At 37.3% G+C, this 14,433-nt stretch overlaps 1 pseudogene; it reads right to left on the bottom strand.

Moving 5' to 3' along the window:
* Window positions 1-13,125: 13,125 nt before the first annotated feature.
* On the bottom strand, window positions 13,126-14,143 carry LOC119042507 (glycerophosphodiester phosphodiesterase 1-like; annotated as a pseudogene).
* Window positions 14,144-14,433: the final 290 nt, after the last annotated feature.

Genomic DNA, 14,433 nt, shown 5'->3' with positions numbered 1-14,433 from the left:
AAACTGGACTTTTCTACCTTGCGAGAGAATTTGTTTAGAAACATCAATCCAGCATGAAAAAGATTTAGATGCATTTCTTTATATGTCATCCAGCCTTCTATAAACCCAAGTTTAAATCTATTAGGTTATGTTCAAAGGCAAGAAAGATTTACTTCTTCAGCAAGTTATTAATATAACTTAGTTATATTAAGGAGCCTTCCTCCAAGCCAAATTATTTAGAATTTTGTTAGATTTGATCTAGGTCAAAGAACAAGCAGTTGGCAATTCTGTGTGTCTTGAATGATTTCTTGGCCTAAACATACCAATGTGTGTAAGTGGGAGGTAGATTAAATTCTGACCAGATCAATGCACAACAGTTGATCAAATCCCATTTCCAAACACACTGTTCATTAGAGACAACTTTATCTTCACTCTTCACAAATTATTTGCATTCCAACCATAATGATTTCAAGAAGTGTGTTTACCATAAGATATCAAACTTTGATGACTGTAACAAATGACAAATGGCGGGCACATGGAATTTATAATGAAAAAGACAGGGAATTTACCCTGGATGCAGTGGATGGTGAGCAGGAGCCATCAAACAGCTATTATGTGGCTCATAAACCGATTATCAAAATAAAAAATATGGAAAAGTAATTCATAACAACATATAGACAAAGCCTTAGAAAGCACCTATACGGCATACGATAAAGGCATGTATTATTACATTGTTATAAGTACACTCAATGTTTTATCTGGTGGTGTAAGTGATGGTGGATCAATCCATGTTGAAGAACACTGAGGCGGTCTCAGTGTAGGCCTAGAATGGTTGCCCCAACCTTTCTCCCCACCAAGAGTTCTACTGGGCCTGAAAGACAGTCTCTCAACTGAGGGCACTCTGAAGGAGCAGGAAGTTGTAGATAATCTCCTACCAGAATTTTCCATTGTTTGCAGCTGGTAAATAACTAATTGATGATTCCACATGGAGCCATGCACATTAATTCTGCAAATTAATGCTGCAAATGTCGTTTTAGTTAATTTGTTAAACCTAAATCACAGGTTCTTTGTGGCTGCAGATTTAGCTCATTATGTGAAATCTTGATATATTTGTAACTTGCTGAAATGACCAGTTTCTACATATGGAAGCAATATGAAACCATTTTAATATCTATTCTATTTGTATCCATAAGTTATCCAGGTGCTTAAAACTTTTATTTGAATAAAAATTAATGGATATCTGGAGTCTGTCACTTTGAAATTAAGTTTGTTCCTGTGCCAAAATAATAATAGTTTCTGAACTCCTGTTTCAGTGTAAAATGGTTATTCATGAAGCTATATTTTAAAAAGATTGATATATGATAAGTTGGGCTTTTTCCTTAGAATTCATTTTTGGAATCTACTATAAAGGATATCAGTCTAGATTAATTTATATGAATATTTGATATGCAACTATTAATATTTTAAATGGCAAAAAGATAAGATTTTTAAAAATACAGATTATGAAGGACATTTTTAAAGAAATAACGAATGTCTTTGGTTATCCCATTTCATCAGTGTTCTTGATGAAGGAATCAAGATGCTGTGGTAGGTTAAACAATAGCTCCTCCAAAGATATCCGTGTCCTAAACCCTGGAAACTATGAATGTCATTCTATATGGCAAAAAAGGGACTTTGTAAAAATAATTAAGGATCTTGCCTTATCTTGGGTTATTCAGGTGATCTCTGAATGCAATCACAAGTGTCCTTGTAAGAAGGAGGCAGAGGGAGATTTGACTACAGAGGAGAAGACAGTATGACCTTGAAGGCAGAGACTGGAGTGATGCAGCCACAAACCGAGGGATGCCAGCAGCCACAAAAAGCTGGAGGAACCAAGGAACACATTCTGCTCTAGAACCTCTACAGAGAGCACCATCCTGACGATACCTTCGAACTCATTTTTGGAATCTACTATAAGGGATATCAGTAATATCGATTTTGGACTTCTGGTCTCCAGAATTGTGGGAAAATAAATTTAAGCCACCAAGTTGTTTTAAGTCACCAAGTTTGTGTTATTTTTGGTTTGTAGCACCACAGGAAACTGATACAGATGCTTTAATTACATGAAAGGTTATGAGCCAGTCAACTCAGAGCCGATTCTCTCAAGTCCTAAGGTTTGACTTCAGGCTATCCTGAGGCTTTCCCAGTGAAAAACAAGAGAGGAGAGCATACCAGGTATAGCACAGTGAAAAATGGAATCAAGAAAATCATGGAGGTAAATATTTCCAAATTATTATTTTGCTTACATTGTCTGAACAAATTAATTTTTCCTGAGTTGTCTCGGAAACAGAGTTCTTTGTTTCTTCTGCTGTGTAGAATAGGATGCAACATACTGTGAGTGTTCTGTGTACCACTTTGAACTTATGAATACTCCGCATCGGAAGTAGCTTAGACTGGTGTTAGCAATTTCCCTCATGAGTGAATTGTCCTGTTTCCTTCCCTTAACATTGTTGAATTTTGCAGCCCCTGCAAATAATGAGTTTTATACCTTTTTCTTTAGTTTGAAGATATCTTTGAAATAACTTCTATTCAATGCCTTCACTTTCTTTTTATCTATCCATCCTTCCATCCAAACCATCTATGAAATGCTAAGCACACAGTACAAGATACTTAGGTAGCCTCAGATTAGCTACCTGAGATAAATCCCTGAACTTAAGGAGTTTAACACGGGAGAATTTGGATATGTCTACAAATTAATGAAATACAAGAAATAGGCCCTGGCTGGTGTAGCTCAGTGGATTGATCTCGGGCCTGCGAACCAGACAATCGCAGTTCGATTCCCAGTCAGGGCACATGCCTGGGTTGCAGGCCGGTTCCCTGCAGGCCAGTTCCCAGCAGGGGATGCGCAAAGGGCAACCATACATTGATGTTTCTCTCCCTTTCTCCTTCCCTTCCCCTCTAAAGATAAATTTAAAAATTAAAAAAAAAAGAAATACAAGGAATAAAGTATAAGCCACAAAAGGATTTTAATACTATTATTAGAAAAAAAGTTCTGAAATCAATAATTTAAGCTCTACCTTAACAAACCAGAAAAAGATCAAATAAAGCAAAGGCAAGCAGAAAAGAGGAAGTAATAAAGATAAAAGCAGAAATTAATAAAATTGAAAACACAGAAATAAAAAAAATCAATAAAACTATAAGTTGGTTCTCTGAAAAAGATCAATAAAATTCATAAATCTCCAGCAAGACTGATAAAGAAAAAAGAGAGATACATTATACTAATATCAGAAATAGAAAGGGAGATATCACTACAGATCCCATAAACATTTTTATAAAACTATGTACCTAAATGTGACAATTTACATAAAATGGACTGAGTCCTCAAAAACTACAAACCTCCCTTCGCCCAAGAAGAAATAAACAGAATGTCCCCATTACTTAAAAGCCTCCATACTCAGATGGTTTCGGTGACCAATTCAATTATCTAAAGAAGAAATAACCCCAATTCCACAAAATTTCTTCCAGGAAAGAAGAGGGGGAAATATTTCTGACTCATTGTATGAAGCCAGCATTGTCCTATGACCCAAACTAGACAAAAACATTACAAATCAAGAAAACGACAGACCACTGTCCCTCATATGCACAGTCCCCAAAGTGCTCAACAATGTATTAGTCAATCGAATCCACAGTAATTAAAAAATAACATATTACAACTAAGTGGGGTTTATCCTGGGAATGAAAGGCTGGTTCAATATTTTAAAATCAATCGGTGTAATCCACCATATTAACTGTCTAAAAAAGAAAAACCACATGATGATGCAGAAAAAATATATGACAGAATTCAGCATCCATTTCTGATTAAAAAAAAAAAAACAAACCTCTCAGCAAACTAGGAATAAAAGGAAACTTTCCTAACCTAATAAAGGGCATCTACAAAAACACCTTCAGCCAACATCATACCAACAGTGAAGGAATGAATGCATTCCTTTCTACGAGTGGGGAAAAAGTAAGGTTATTCACATTTGCCATTCTTATTCAACATAATTATGGAAGTCTTAGCCAGTGCAATAGGCAAGCAAAAAGAAAAAGCAAACAGACTGAAAAGAAAGAAATGAAACTGTCCCTATTTGAAAATAACATATTTTTCTATGTAGAAAATCCCATGGCATCTATAAACAAAAAACTCCTAAGGCTAATAGAGTTTACCAAAAGTCTCAGAATATAAGACCAACACACAAATATCATTCATATTGCCCTGACTGGTGGGGCTCAGTGGATTGGGCATCATCCCACAAACCAAAATGTTGCTGGTTCAATTCCTGGTCAGGGCACATGCCTGGGTTGTGGGGCAGGTCCCCAAATGAGGGTGTCTGAGAGGCAACTGGCCAATGCATCTCTTGCACATCCATGTTTCTCTCCCTCTCTCTGAAAATAAATAAAATCTTTTAAAAGATAAATCACATTTTTATATACTAACAAGGTACAAACTGGAAACAAATTTTAAAAATGTCATTTAAAGTAGCTCATAAAATACTCGAATGTAAATCCAATGAAGGATGTAGATTTTGGTTTGCTAAAAACTATAAAATGCTGATGAAATAAATAAATGGAAATACCATACTCATAGACTGGAAGCATCAACACAGTAAACATGCCAGTTACCCCCAAATGTGTTTACTGCAATATGAATCAAAATCCCAGCAAGAGTTTCTGTGTATATAAACAAGCTAGTTCTAAAATATACTTGGAAAGGAAAAGAGAACAATAGCTAGGACAAATTTTTTAGAAAATAGTAAGACTGGAGAAATCACATTACCTAATTACAAGACTTATTACATGCAAGAGGGTACCCCCTAAAAAAACCCCACAAAATTATCTTCTGGAGGGCAGGCCCCTTGTAGTACAGGCCCCTTGAAACTGCTAGGCGAGTGTCCTAGAAACCCATCTGTATCTGCATACCAGCTGGCAGGACTGTGAGAGGCTGCTTTCGGCTTCAGTTTTCAATTCTTTGAAACCTCTTTCAACACATTGGCCCATTTCATGATGGGTGATTTATGAATGTACAGCCCACGCCTCACTGAGTGATCAGCAGGTTTTGACCAAAAATGCCATGACCCCTGTGCCCCACCCTCTCTATTCACTGGCTCTCACCCCAAATGACTTTTTTGTTTGCTCATTTGTTTCCCTGGATGAAAAAACTCTCAAAAGGAAACGTTTTGCCCATGTGGAAGAGGTGAAACAAAAAATGGAAGAAGCACTAAAAGGCATCAAAATTGACAAGCTCAAAAACTGTCTTGAGCAGTGGAAAAAACATCTTGATAGGTGTATAGCATCAAATGGAGAGTACTTTGAAGGTGACTTAAGTTTACACATGTAAGAATAAATAGACAATGTTTAACAAATACATTCCAGGTTTTTGGGGTCCCCCTCTCATATAAAGCTACAGTACTGAAGACAGTGTAGTATTTTTAAGAAAAAACACATACATTAATGGAACAGAATAGGTGACCCAGAATGAGACCCACACAAGTATGTGAGACGAGATGGTCAGCTGACTCTCAGCAAAGGCACGAGAGTAATTTACTATAGAAAGGATACTCTTTCCAGCAAATGGTGCTATGACATTTCATACTGACAAAAAATGAAGCCCAACCTAAACTTTATAACTCATATAAAAATTAACTCAGAATAGATCATAGTTATGAATATCCAAAGTGAAATGAACTACAGAACTTTTAGAAGGAAACAGGAAAAAACCTTGTGACCTAAGTTTAGGCAACAACTTCTTAGACTTGACACCAAACATATGATTCACTAAAGGAAAAATTAATAAATTGGATTTTATCAAAATTAAAACCTTGTGCTCTCAATGATTCAGTTTAGAGAGTGAAAAGGCAAGCTACAAGCTACAGACTAGTAGAAAGTATGCAAATCACATATCTAACAAAAGATATATCAAGAATTTATAACATACCCTCAAAACTCAACAGTAAGAAAACAAACAACCTAATGAAAATGGTGAAAAGACTTTGAGAGGCACCTCATGATGAAGATCTACCCAGATGCAAAAGAAGCCCTACTGAAAGATGTGCCATCTTTAGCTCCTTAGGGAAATGCAAATGAAAATCAGTATGAAATATCACTGCACATCTACTAGCCTGGCTAAAGAAAAAAGTACTGATAATACCAAATTCTAACAATACCAAGAGCCAACAGCACCAGCTGGAACTCTTACACACTGCTGGTAGAAACACGCAGTGGGAGTCACTACGAAAACACTGGCAGTTTCTTCAGAGTCAAATATACGCTTACATACCACCTGACCCAGAAATCTCACCTTTGGGTATCTACTCTAGAGAAATGAAAACTTACGTATGTTCACATAAGAACCTGTACATGAATGTTTAGAATGGCTCTTTTAATACTGTCCCAAACTGGAAACAACCTAACAGATGAACGAGTAAACATACTGAGATACCTCCATATAATGAAATACTACTCTGCAATAAGAGGAACAAATTACTGAAACAAACAACTTGGTTGATTCTCAGAGCCATTATACTGAGTGAAAAAATTCAATTGCAAAAGGTTATAAACTGCACGATACCATTTCTATGACATTCTCAAAAAGAGAATAGCTATGGAAACAGATCAGTAATTGCCAGAGGCTAGAAGTGTGCGTGGGGTGTACGTGTGCAAGAGGCGGAGTGTGTGTGTAAGAGGACGAGGATGTGATTGTAAGGGATAGTTCAAGGGAGTTTTCGATGATGGAACTGTTCTGTGTCCTGACTGTGCTGGTGTTTAAATGGAGTTATACTCATATGTGAGTTAATAGAGCTATATACAATCTTGCCCCCTCTCAAAATAAGGTCAAATTTATTGTGAAATAAATATTTCACAATAAATTTTTAAATATAAAATAAAAACATGACAAAAGAAAGCATTCATTTTAAAATAGAGCTCACAAAGTACATTAGTTTCTTCTGGATTGGGGAAAAGATGAAAGGTGTCATGAAGGATGAGGCATTTAAAAATGTATGCTAAAGGTACAAAGTCTAACTCGCTCACCTTTGTATATGCAGTAAGTAAATCAATGCTCTATGCATATACACACTCTGTACATACATATATATGAAGTCTGTCCGGAAAAAGTCCGGCCATCATTAATATAACAAGAATGGTTTGTATGACATTGATGTAACTTGGCAACCAAGGAGCGTGGACTGGAATGCACATGCGTGAACAATGACTACTTTACTGTACTAGTCAGTGGGGGCGGTTGGCACCACTGAGTGAGCATGTGTACTGTGTTGCTGACACATTCAAAATGACTGAGCAAGTAGAGCAATGAATCTGTGTCAAATTTTGTGTTAAGCTTGAATATTCCTTCATGGAAACTATTTGGCTAAATCAGAAGGCTTTCAGAGGTGATGCAATGAGTGCAGTGCAAATAAAAGTGTGGCACAAATGCTTCCAAGATGGTCAAGAATCTATTGAAAGTGATCCACATTCTGGAAGGCCTGCAACAAGCAGAACATCTGAGAATGTTGAATGTGTACAGGCTGCAATCAACAAAGACCAGTAACTGACAGTGTGAGAACTAGAAGCTGATCTGGGGATTCCAAAAACTACTGTGGCTGAGATTTTGACACAGGATTTTGGCATGAAACTTGTTGTCGCAAAATTTGTTCCATAGACTCTGCTGCCACAGCAGAAGGGACATCGTGATGCAGTAGCTGAAGGCTTAATTCAAACTGCTACCAATGAACCGGATTTCCTCAAGAAGGTCATAGCTTTGATGGAGATGAAGGCATTACTGTCCTATGTTCTTGTATCTTGTATCTTCTTCACTAAATGTCTGTTTTCCATGTGTGGCCGGATACTTTCTGGACAGAACTTGTATACTCAGTATATGATCGATTGACCTATTGCCTATGATACTAATAGGCAAAGATACACTACAGCAAATCCTACAGAAGTAAGAAACATCAGAAAATGCCTAAAATTCCCTTTCTCCCCTTTTAAAATTCCTCTTATCCTTTTAAAATTAGTTCAAGTTCAAATTGTCCTGATTCTTCCAACTTGTCCAAGCTTGTTCTATCAAACTTCACCTAATAAGTGTAGTACTTAATAATTTGAAGCCTATGACTCATCTTTAAAATGTGCCTTTTTATATTTAATTTTAAATACATTGTATTGCATGACTAAAAACAAATCAAAGCATTACTTATTTTCAGACTACATCTCAGTCATTCCTTCAAGCTTCCAAGAGAATCTCACCTCCCTGCCCCACATCGGCCAACCATCCCTTCCTATTCTGTTGCCAGACCTTCATCCCTAGTTTATGATTAATGATCAGCGTTTGTTAGCTTAAGACAATATTACTCCTTAAAAGAGTCATGAAACTCATTTCCTCAGCCTCTTCTATTCCTGAGAACAGAGAGATGTCTAACTACTTCTCTCTTATAACTAATGCCATGTGTCCCGGGCACTTGTTAATTGTATGCCCCTACTTACCATTCGCCAGCCTACTTGTCTCCTAAACTTGTTACTGCTCTGCTAAAAAGAAAACAACTCTTTCAAGGACTGAATTCAGAAACTTTTGCGATGGATGTTCAGAAAAGGCACAGAAAAATTTATTTTCAGTAGTTTTGCATATTCATATCTGAAATTGCCAGAAAGCATACAATGCTAGTATCCTGTAACTGGCACTGTTGTATTTACATTACATGTTGACATTAGCCTCCTTTAGATGGTTAAACTTAAGCTGGAGTTGGATTTAAGTTGGTTGACCTTTGTGTTACATTGTAATGGATAAAGAATGTGTATAAAATGTTGGGTAGTTATCGCATCTAAAAGAAATTGAAAAAATATATATTTACTTTGGGAGAATAGAACCATATCTCTAACTCCTTTATAATATGTAGGTCTTCTTTTTAACATCCAAATAGATCTTTAGTAATATATTATGTAAAAATAGAGTACCTATTTTTAACACACAAATTCATTGTGATCAAATATCACAAATACAGTCAGCTTGTGAATTATTCATAAGAATTGAAAATGCCTATTCTTCATCTTCCTTAGACAAAATTCGCCAGTTAATGAGCACAGACACTTCAAAGTAACCTAAATCCTTTTACCCCTTTCAGCAACCATTCTTAGTTCCTGGCCCCTAAACTGTCACTCCATACGAATCTCATCAACCTTCCCTAAAGAGTTCTTCTATTTGCCTTATTTCCCTTCATATTACATAGCTCCCCCCCACCCACCCACCAGGAATTAAGCTACAGCTGAGTAGCAAAGATAAGCTTTGTAATCCTATGTAAATCTAGCGCTACTTCTAGGTGCTCTTATACTTGTAATTTCATGAAGTTGTCCAAGTTTCAAGTATAACGGAAGTAAAACCAATGTATTACTGAAGTAACAATCAATAAAAATTTATTGTGCATTCACCAGAAAGGCAGTTTGTAAACTGGAACACTCAAACCAAAACATGGAGGCTCAGGAATATGTTGTTATAAAGCAGCTTGTACAATGAGAATGTGGTGACTGTTTAGTCTTCACACTGATTGGTTATATTAGAGTTTTCAGTGGCTACTTCCTACCAGCCTTGGGCAACAGTTCAAGTTTTGTTTATGATTTCCAGAGACATAAGCAAGAAATGACCCAAGTCAAGCTAGCCTTGCAAGATAAGCTAAACGAAGGTTTATTTGTATGATTAAACTGGTTTTGTCTGCTCTGGGAATTTTTAAGGTTGGCCTCTGTTGGTTTAACAAAGTGAAAGTCAGTACCCTTTTAAGAGAGGACAGTATCCTCTTTGTAAGTTAGAAACAGTTTTTGTGTATTCTCTGATAAGAATGGGTGAGCTTGCCCATGCACGAATGTACTCACAGTACAATACATTTCAACAAAGCAAGCTTAGAAATCATAAAAGACTTAACCCAGTGCTGAGAAATATTATGAATCAGTGACTCTGTATCTCTCAACACCCTCGGCCCCCACCCCCGACCAAAGAAAAATAAAATATGCTCACCCTCTGGTGGCCAAAATCTGAAATACATTTCCATTTTCCTGGACTATATTCAAAATCTGGTTAGTGTACTGTATTAAGTTTCTGCTTCACATTTAACCCACACCAAAAATAGATCTAAAAGAAGGCCACTGGCTTAAAAAAAAAAGCAGAAACAGGCCTACTACAGTATCAAAGGAAAATCAACAAAATTATTAAATATAGTAATTTAAAAATTGCTTATGACAACATTTGATACTTAACACCAATTTGGTTTTAAAATGTTAGAATGGTAGAATTTTAAGGTAGGAAGGAATTACTGATCATTTAGTCTATTCTGTTCTCATTTAAAACTGCATGTTATATAATCAGTGAAAACATTAAATTTTTATTTTTTTTAGTTGTTTTTAACCTGTTATTTAAAGACATGAAAAACAGCCCTGGCTGGTGTAGCTCAGTGGATTGAGTGCAGGCCTGCGAACCAGAGGATTGCAGTTTGATTCCTAGTCAGGGCACATGCCTGGGTTGTGGGCCAGTTCCCAGCAGGGGACCCACAAGAGGCAACCATACATTGATATTCTCTCCCTCTCTCCTTCCCTTCCCCTCTAAAGATAAATAAATAAAATATTTTAAAAAAAGAAGACATGAAAAACAAAGTGCCTACGTGGGATTAAATAATAATGAGACTTTTCCCCTTATGTTTCTATTTTTCTTATGTTTCTATTTAGAATTAGGAAAAATTCATACTAAATATAAGTAACTGTATTTTAATTAGCTTCCTGCTTTATTCAACCGTCCAACAAGTACTTATTGCCTATCCATTATGGTTTCCATGGCATAGGCTGGAATTATAACTGTCCTTGCTTTCAGCCTAGTGAGCAGTACAAACACACAGAAATTCCGGGATACTATGATGAATGTGACAACAAAGAGTAAACGCAAAGCACTAGGGCCATCAAACTAGTCTTGCTGGGGGTAGTAATCAGGGAAGACTCCTTGGGAAAGGTGACATTTTCTAAGACCTGAAGCAAGAAAAGTGGAGAGAAGAGTTATTCCATAGGCGAGAAAGAAACATTATATCCAAAGGGCCTGAGGTGAGAGGGAATGTAGAAATTGGGAGAAGCTACAGAAGTCTGCAAAGGAACAGTCAAATGTGGGAAGAAAAGCTGAAGAATATGGTGTCCCAGAAAGATCAACAATGTCTAACGCCGAAGGGAAGGCTTTAAAACCTCCACTGGGTCTAATGACAAGGAAGTTATGAGAGTGCACGATGGGAATGGCCACGAATGGGAGTAAGAAAGTGGACACTGCAAATGTGGACAACAGAAATAATGACAGAGGGAGACGGGGAGTGAGAAGTTTCTTAAAGATGGAAAGTCTATAACGTGTGTAAATCAACAACGGGAAGAAGCCAACACAGGGGGCGTGTCTATAGATAAAACTCATCGGAAGCTTTAATGAGGACACTAAAGAGACAGGCAGGAAGGACCTAGAACACAGGAGAGATTTGGAGGATGTAGATTTTGTTTGTGTGCTTTTTAAAATTAAGCCACATGCAAAGTTACCTTTGAAAACACTATAGTTAATCTGGACAAAAATACCCTGAAAAGGGGAAGCACCTCTCCAGTTAAAAAAAAACAAAAACATTCTTATGTGTTCATCAACTATGTTTGGTTGCATAAAGAATTACAGTCAACCTATACCTCCGGTATTTCTGGACTTGAATTAAATTTTTCTTAGATATTCTAATACCACAGTAGTGAATTAATCTTTAAAAAGTCATTTCCTTTAAAGTCCAAAAACGTAACCCAGTTTATATTCATTAAGTAGCTAATTCCCCTGGATTTTTATTCATTTGAAAGGAAGTTTAACTTGAAACATAGTATCTTTCTTTTCTACTGACTGACTAAGAACGGCACTGTAAGACACGCTTCCCCACCGGCCCGAGTGAATAACTGAAGGGAACCGGGCCTGGCCCATCTGAGCAGTGATAAGGCTTAGTGCTCGCTGTTCCTTTCTTGTGTTTCCCCGTTCCAGTAACACTTCCGGTCACCTACCATCATCCTGTTACCAAGAGCAGTTTTACACCTCGGGGCAAAGATGCCTTTCTTACATGCTCTTGGTAACACAGCCAGATAATTTATTTACTGCAAATCAATACTTTGTGAAGTAGAATATTCAGTCATATTTATAGGATTTATAAATCATTTGGTATGCAATAAAATGCCTTCACATTGCATTACTTTTTAAAACTTAAAAGAATTTAAGACAAAAAAAATCATCTAAAGAATTCACACTTCTAAATACTGACTACCCATTTTACAGATCTCTAAATCAAGGGTCAAAAACCTAAATGACACTTAAACTGTGTGCTAGCATGTACTAAGTAGGACATAATACACGACCACACTGACATTCACATTTCAAAAGCTGACACTGACTAGCCAATCGTTCTGTTACTGATATGGTTATATAGTCCTCAATTGCTTAGTATAGTTTTTTATGTACTGTATTACTCCATTAAATGCTATTTAGATTTCATTCTTATTGCAAAATACATTAAAAGTAATCCATAAGTAAACTGATTTTAAAAATCGTCAAAACAAAATATTCCAGTTGTGATTAGATTTTGGCTGCAATATAAAATGAATTTCTCCAGATTTTGCTTTAATTATATTTTCTGATTAGAGAATTAAATATAAATGGCTATTTCTACATTTACATTTTTTCCTGTTATGAATTTTACTAATGTGGTCACAAGTTTGACATCTATAGTACATTGATAACAGAGCTGAATACAATCGTTGAAATAAGGAAATTATGTTAAGTGTGGCAAGTTTTAAAATGTCAACTGGGAGTGATCATGCATTTCTCCTGCATCTGCACCCCCAAACTGAAAACACAATTTTGTGCTTACCCTCACTGGGCCAAGGTGCATGACTCCACTAGGTTGGGGCAGAAGCTATACCTTTTTGCAGGCCCAGCTTTTCAAGAGCAACAGTGTTGAACACAGGCATCCCACAGAGTGTGGTGGCAACACTGGGTTTTGCTTTGCTTCAACTAAAAATGCAATTACAGGCTACTGCTTGTGTGTACCACCTGATCCCCCAGGGCTTGGGTTAGCACAAAGGACATTTTAATATCCTCGTATGAGGTCGGCAGAGAGTTTCTGTAGATATAGTTCCTTAGGTGGGGTGGGGTGGGAATGGGATATCGAGAACGGAGATGCAGTCTTCCAACATGCTGTTGGTGATACAGCTGGAACCAAGATGGGATTCATGGAAACTTCTTTTCACTAAAGACATTAACAGTCCAAGCAACAACCTCAGTGCCTTTAGGTGACCACTTCTTCAAGTAGCCTGAGGATATGAAATCCTTTTGCATGAGGGAAGCTGAAATTCCACACAGGTACAAGATATTAGATATGCTCTAATCAAGCAAAACAGCCATTATCATAATCACGGATTGTTTCCAGTTTTCTACCTCCTGTATGGCTACGACTTCAAGGTCCATGAGTTCAACCTATTATTACCACAGTGCAATCTGTTTTTCTCATCTTATAGATAACTTCTGGCAAGAGAGAGCAGACAAACTATTACTGTACAGTAGAGGAAACTCCATGTAAACTTTCTTTGAACATCAGTACCCATATTTGTATGGCCTTTAACATCAAAGATTGTGAGGTTTTGGTTTGAACGCTCTGCACTGGCTTCCCTCAGGGGAGGGAGCATCTCCACTGGGAAATCATTTCCGAATCTGTGATTTGCTGTACCATTAAGCTTTCTAATTTATTCAAATGGCAAATCATACATTGACCACTCCCATCAGTTAACCTATCTACTGTGCCATCACATAGTAAGAAATAAACCCTGTCAGAAGTAAACTCAGCATCTAACCCCAGCCTGTTGCTACATTCTTAGCTGCCTGCCAGTGGCTGCCGGCACATTCTGGAGCACGTTGTGGCTCCCACTGCGGGGCAATGGTGGAACACGTCCACCCAGAAAGCACATGCAGGGCCCCAAGGGAGGGCACAGGCTGAAAGTCGAAGAGCAGCAGCAGGAGGCAGAGACTACCAATGAAGAGGCAGGCATTGCCGGGGCTGCGTGTCATCGACAGCAGCAGCAGCAGGAAGGAAAAGGGGCCCCAAAAGGCCCCTGGTCCTTCCACAGCCATATGCCTGCAACCGTACAGGCCCAGACAGGAGCCCTTGGACAGGGCATCGAAAAGCCAAGAGGGTCGCACAGGCACCTGCTGCAGCTGGCCATCACATTTTCTTTTAGTTTTTTTTTAATGAATAAATCAAAAGTGTATAGAATTTTGTAGAATTCATTGAATATTATTTTTTAAAAGCTTACTTATAATTTTATTTTGACTTACTATTCATAAATAAAAATGTGCCCAGGATTTCCCACTAAAGAAGGCCACACATTTAAAAGATTATTCATATTTTAATAATAAAGTAT

This window comes from Artibeus jamaicensis, unplaced genomic scaffold (assembly GCF_021234435.1).
Source record: "Artibeus jamaicensis isolate MK-2021 breed Jamaican fruit bat unplaced genomic scaffold, CSHL_Jam_final scaffold_1019, whole genome shotgun sequence".
Lineage (NCBI taxonomy): Eukaryota > Metazoa > Chordata > Mammalia > Chiroptera > Phyllostomidae > Artibeus > Artibeus jamaicensis.
This window is presented reverse-complemented; position numbering and strand designations above follow the sequence as displayed.